This window comes from Mustela nigripes, chromosome 5 (genome assembly GCF_022355385.1).
Source record: "Mustela nigripes isolate SB6536 chromosome 5, MUSNIG.SB6536, whole genome shotgun sequence".
Taxonomy (NCBI): domain Eukaryota; kingdom Metazoa; phylum Chordata; class Mammalia; order Carnivora; family Mustelidae; genus Mustela; species Mustela nigripes.
Window position 1 is genome coordinate 134,782,812 of NC_081561.1, and position 6,363 is coordinate 134,789,174.

A 6,363-nucleotide genomic window follows, 5' to 3' on the forward strand; every position below is an offset into this window, starting at 1 on the left:
TTGTCTGCAATCTCACCTTAATTCAGTTTTGATTGCTTTTCTCCACTGCTGTGGTAATCATCACACGTTTAACTTCTTTTATTTACTTACACCTTTGCAACATTCTCCACAGAGCATTGTGGGAGTTTGGAATATACCTGGGACATGTGTAAATGCACCCAAAATGGTCAGTGATTCTTAACCTTTTGGGAGCCAAGGGCCCTTTAATTAGAATCTCATTAAACCTCTGGCTGGGTATGTGCTATGGTGAGTGCTGTGAAGTGTGTAAACCTGGTGATTCAGAGACCTGTACTTCTAGGGATAAAAATACACGATACGTTTATTTAAAAAAATAAACTAAAAAATTAAAACAAAAAAAAAAAAACAACCAAAAACCCTCTGGCTGACCTTGAACTCCCCAAAGTAGAGTTTTTGGACAGTCACACAGACACCTCCCTCTGAAATCCCAACCAGTAACTAGAACCAGAGGTAGGAACCAAGCTCTACAACGAAGGCGATGGACCCAGCAGCCCCAGGTTTCCCAGACAGTGAGAGGATGGAGGCTGATCGCGGTGTTCTGTAGCTTCAAGCCTAAGTGACCGTTCATTTCTAATGAACAGTCTAATGGAAATGGATCAGGATATCCTGGCATAATTGTTCTGTAAATGCAAACTTCTCCTCCCCACCCAATTCCTTACTATCTCCACCTGGAGTCACTGGACATGATCTGGGGATCAGGATTCTAATTCTACATATGAGAAAGTGGAGATTGAAACCACTGGTTTTTAATGGGGCGCGTGGGTGGCTCATCCGGTTGGGTGTCTGCCTTCAGCTTGGTGGTGGTCCTGAGGTCCTGGATTGAGCCCCGCCTTGGGCTCCATGTTCAGTGGAGAGGCTGCTTTTTCCCTCTCCCTCTGCCCTTCCCCACCCCCTTGCTCTTGGTCACTCTCTCTCAAATGAATAAATAAAATCTTAAAAAAGAGCAGCGTCACTGTAACACTATTTGGAGACCAGTGTTAGAATTTCATAAATGAAGAAAATAGGACTGAATGTGCCGTTTTCCCGCGGCAGGGTACTGAGTACAAAGGCCTACCTCTAACTCAACCCTGTGCTTTACCTCTTACTCTAACTCCAAATAACTTGGTATAATTCACGAGCGGAGAGGCAATACTATAAATTAGATTAATTTAAAAACCACGTTGTGCTTGATTCTCCTCATCCCTGTTCTGATACCTGAAAAAAGCAGGCAGGGTTTCCTCTAGAACTTGAAACCTAAACAGAATCGGTGTTCTTTTGAAAGACTTGACAGAAATAATATTGCAGAGTTGGCCCGTGGGCCGCTTTGGGGCACGAGACCTATTATAAATCATTAAAGTAACTTAGCAAGGAAGTGAAACGGTCCTTCTGTGTTAGTGATTCCCAAGGAGTGTTAGGGTCTTGTGTGGTGCGCTTTACCCTATTCCCTTGTAGCGTTCTTGGTTTCAGTGGCAAGGAAGGGTGTTACTGGAATTTAATGTGCTGGCCCAGGACAGCCCTTCATAGGAAAGGAACTTCTACCTAAAATGTCACGCGTCTCAGGGGCACCTGGGTGGCTCAGTTAAGCTTCTGCCTTTGATTCTGGCCATGATCTTGAGGTCCTGGGATGGACGCCAGCCCATCAGGCTCCCTGCTCAGAGGGGGAGTCTACTACTCCCTCTCCCTGTGCCCCTCCCCTACTCCCCCCACTGCACACAAGCTCTCTCTCAAATCTTCAAAAAAATAAAATGGCATGCGTCTGGAGAATTGCTTCCCAGACTGGAGGTTGGGAAGAGGACTACAAACGAGAATACCATAATCCAGGCAGGAGTTGATAATGGGCACCATGAAAGCAATGGCCTTTTGGCTGGCGAGCCTATGGGTGAGATGGAAAGATATAGGAGGGTCGAATCAACAGGGCCTGACACCTCATTGTCTGTCATGGGAACTTGGTGGAGTGAAGGACATTCTGGGTGACCAGCCTCGGTGTGGAGCTGAGCCATGATTTGGGAAATGTTCCATTCGCGGGGGCCCAGGAGCTATGTGAGGGCAAGTACAGATCGGCCTCGGGGTAAGTGGGTCTTGGGAGAGTTGAGAACGAGAGTCATGGCTTTTCCGTTCTGTGTCCTGGAAGACTCAGAGCGGGGAAATAATGGCCTAAAATCTCACATACAAGCTTTGGTCAGGTGATTGAGAAGAGGAAGCTTTGCTTGCTTTCCTTCCTTCCTTCCTTCCTTTTTTCTTTCTTTCTTTCCTTTTTTTTTTTTTTTTTTTTAAGATTTTACTTACTTGCCCGAGAGTGACCAGGAGAGCAGGAACACAAGCAGGGGGCATGACAGAGGGAGAAGCAGGCTTCCTGCTGAGCAGGGAGCCCGATGCGGGACGTGATCCCAGCACCCTGAGATATGACCCTAGCTGGAGGCAGACGTTTGACGACGGAGCTCCCCAGGCGCCCAAGAGGTGGCTTTATCGCTTCTCACTACAGTGTCCTTTCAGAATCTTCACTAGAGTCTCCTCTTGGGAATGTGCTTTAGGAACTAAGAAAGCAAAACTTGGGCACCTGAGTGGCTCAGTGGGTTAAAGCCTCTGCCTTCAGCTCAGGTCATGATCCCAGGATTCCCGGATCGAGCCCCGCATCAGGCTCTCTGCTCAGCAGGGTGCCTGCTTCCCTTCCTCTCTCTCCACCTGCCTCTACTTGTGATCTCTGCCTGTCAAATAAATAAAGTCTTTAAAAAAAAAAAAAAAGCAAAATGCACCACAATGCATTCATATTAGTAATTAGAAGGGAAAGAGACATAGGTAAATAAATAGAAGAGGAAAAAATAAAGAGAAATATGTAAATAAAGCCGCCCACCAGAGGCCGGGACCGCTGTTCACTGCTGTGTCCTTGAAGATCTTGGTAACCTTCAGAATGACATGGATCTTCCCAAAGTTACGAAGACCCATCTTACTCACAGGTGCTCTTTCTAGAAATGAAACCTCCACTTGTGTGTCATCACATTTCATTTCTTTCCTCCCCTTTTCCCTTTCGGCTTGGGTGGCGTGCTTCACGGCTCTCCAGGGAGGCTTGACGGGGGAGACCCGTTCCATGGGGCGGAGGGCCTGTGGGAGGGACGGTCCCCGCAGCGTTCTGGGTCCGTCCCCGCTTCCACCCCACGCCGCACCACGGAGGCTCCGGTCCTCCCGCATTTGTCTACTCACGGGCGTTACTACCTAACTGCAAAGATAAGATTTTTTAGTTTCTTTTCTTTCGCTGACCAAAAAGGACATGGGGGCTGTGTACTTACTTCTCAGGGGTTGTGTGGCCTCGGCCGACCACCTCCATGCCATTTTGTGTCCTCACCCAGATCCTGGCCCCTTTCCTACGGAGGAAGCTAGGTGGCCTCCCCGAAAACTACTTAGAATATTCGATTACTTTAGCTTTATTCTCTTCCGTGCTCACAGGTTACAGGTGCCTCTGGAAGGAGAGGAGGGAGGTTTAGAATAAAGCCCATTTCCTCCAAGGGCTCCTGTACCAATGTGTACAGATCATATATCTCGTTAAGGAGCACTTTGCCTCAAAGAAAGCAGAATGCTAGAAATTCTCGCAGGTCTGTGTGGCCCCACAGTAGATCCCCTGGTTATTGCAATTCTAAGGAGCAAGTAGAACCGGGGAAGGATAGGAATATAGCAGAAATGATAGAGTAATGCTGTGGTTCTCAAAATGTGGCTCCTGGGAGCACCTGGGTGGCTCGGTTGGTGAAACGTCTGCCTTTGGCCCAGGTCGTGATCCCAGGGTCGTGGGATGGAATCAGCAGGGAGTCTGCTTCTTTCTCTCCCCCTGCTCGTGCTCTCTCTTTTTCTCTCTCAAATAAATAAAAATCTTTTTAAAAAATGTGGCTCCAAGGGGGGGAGGCCTGGGTGGCTCAGTTGGTTGAGCCTCCAGCTCAGGTCATGATCCTGGAGTCCCAGGATGGAGACCCGCAATGGGCTTCCTGCTCAGCGGTGGTAGGGGGGGGGACGGTGTCTGCTTCTCTCTCTGACCTTCCCCCATTCATGCTCGCTCGCTCTATCATTCTCTCTCTCTCTCAAATAAATAAAGACTTTAAAAAAAATGTGGCTTCCAGAATCATCGTCATCATCTCATCTGGGAACCTATTAGACGTGCACATTCTTGGGCCTGACCTCGGACGGACTGAATCAGAGACTCTGCCAGGCTGAAAGTCTGTTTCATGAAGCCCTCTGGGAGATTCTGATGTGCCTGTTTTAGGACCACTGCCGTAACATAAGGCTATAGAACGGATTTAAGTTAATTGCCTCAGTCGCAGAAAAAATAGGTTTGTTTGTTCCCTGCCCCTGGTGCCCCAGCAATTGCTTCTAGTCCACAGAAATGTTTGCACATTTGGGAATACATGTCTTTTCCCGCTGCCTAATATAATTTGGACAAACCTAGGTCTGAAACCAGACACAAAAAAGTAGGTCAGATGAGCAAGGAAAGCCATGCCTTGTACTTCTTGCTTTTGCTGAATCAAAGGCTTGTCAATTACAATAATACAGGACTTGCCCATTGCCAAGGGCTGGTCAAAGGTGCTTGTTAGGTGTAGGTATCCCTGGGGGAGGAGAAAGAGCATTGCTTTTTGAGGGAGCCACATGGGGTTTTAAAAGATGACTGTCTCTATTTGGCTGGATAACCTCAAAGAGGTTATTTAATTTCTTTGGGGCTCAGTCTCCTCATTTATAAAAATGGGACACATGCTTGCCAGGATGATTGGGAGTAAATGAAAGCCTCTAGCACACAGACACCCTGTTGAGGATCTCACGTACCCCACTCAGCCCTTCTGTTGACAATGCCTTCTTCACAAGCAGCGATGTTCATAATGACCAAGAAATTAGGCAGGGCAGGTGATTACGTATTTATTTTTCAGAGAGCAGCGCCAACTTCAGTCAAGAATAACCATGTTTTATATTCAGAATTACTTTGATCTGAAGAGAATGAAACCACAGAATATCATTTCATCCTGGTCCATTTATTTTTCACATTGAAGATTCCGAGTCTACTTTTTATTTAGAGAGTTGTTAACGGGTTAGCTAATACCCTTCTAGTTGTGTTTAAGGGGCTAGTTCTAGAAGAGGCAGGTTAGTTGATCTGTCTCAAGATACTTCGTTTTATATTTACTCAAAGATTTCTAAGCCTGAATCTTGCTTACCTGCCAATGATGTATGACAATGGTTTGTTCCAGACTAAAATGGAAAACTAAAGCCAAGCAAAATGCAATCTAAGTATTTTGAGGATTCTGAAAATTGTCCTAAAAATGCAGTCAATCTTTCCAATAAACTACTCTCCATACAAGTAAGTTTGTCTCAACATTCCTTACTAGTGAATGAGTGAAGAGGGCTCCCCCTCCCCCCACCATAATTCCAACCAAGCCTTAGGAAGTACTCCCCCGTCCCACACACGGTCCTCCCCAACCATCCTCCTAAGTGCCTAGATATTTCTAAACATAGCAATTCAGTGACCAAGGCGTGACATTTTGAACTGAAAGTCTCACTCGGCATGCTTCAGCTCTTTCCCTTTCTTGGAGGGAAATTACAAATAAGAATAGTGGCTGGTTTCTCGGACTTTTTTTTTTTTTTTTTTTTTTTAGATTTTTATTTATTTATTTGACAGAGATCACAAGCAGGCAGAGAGGCAGACATAGAGAGAGGGGGAAGCAGGCTCCCTGCTGAGCAGAGAGCCCTATGCAGGGCTCCATCCCAGGACCCTGGGATCATGACCTGAGCCCAAGGCAGAGGTGGCTCAGGCTTTAAACCACTGAGCCACCCAGACGCCCCACAGGTTTCTATGACTTTTTATTTTAAGGATCTTATTTTTAAGTAATCTCTACACCCAACGTGGGGATCGAACTTACAACCCCGAGAGCAAGAGCCATATGCTCCACTCACTGAGCCAGCCAGCCGCCCTAGTAATGACTTTAGAAAGGAGAATATTTGAGGTCCATTCTACTCTCCATTCTTCTATCCTTATCCAAAGCTATTTTTTTTTTAAAGATTTTATTTATTCATTTGACAGAGAGAAATCACAGGTAAGCAGAGAGGCAGGCAGAGAGAGGAGGAAGCAGGCTTCCCGCGGAGCAGAGAGCCCGATGCGGGGCTCGATCCCAGGACCCTGAGATCATGACCTGAGCCGAAAGCAGAGGCTTTAACCCACTGAGCCACCCAGGTGCCCCTCCAAAGCTATTTTATATATGTATGTATATATTTTCCAGTTTTATAACTGGAAAAAAATAAATAAAATCTAAAAAAATAAATAAAAATCTAAAATCCTATTACAGCCATATTTCCCAGGGTAAATCCTACACTATTTTACAGATTTTTTTTTTAGCTGTATCT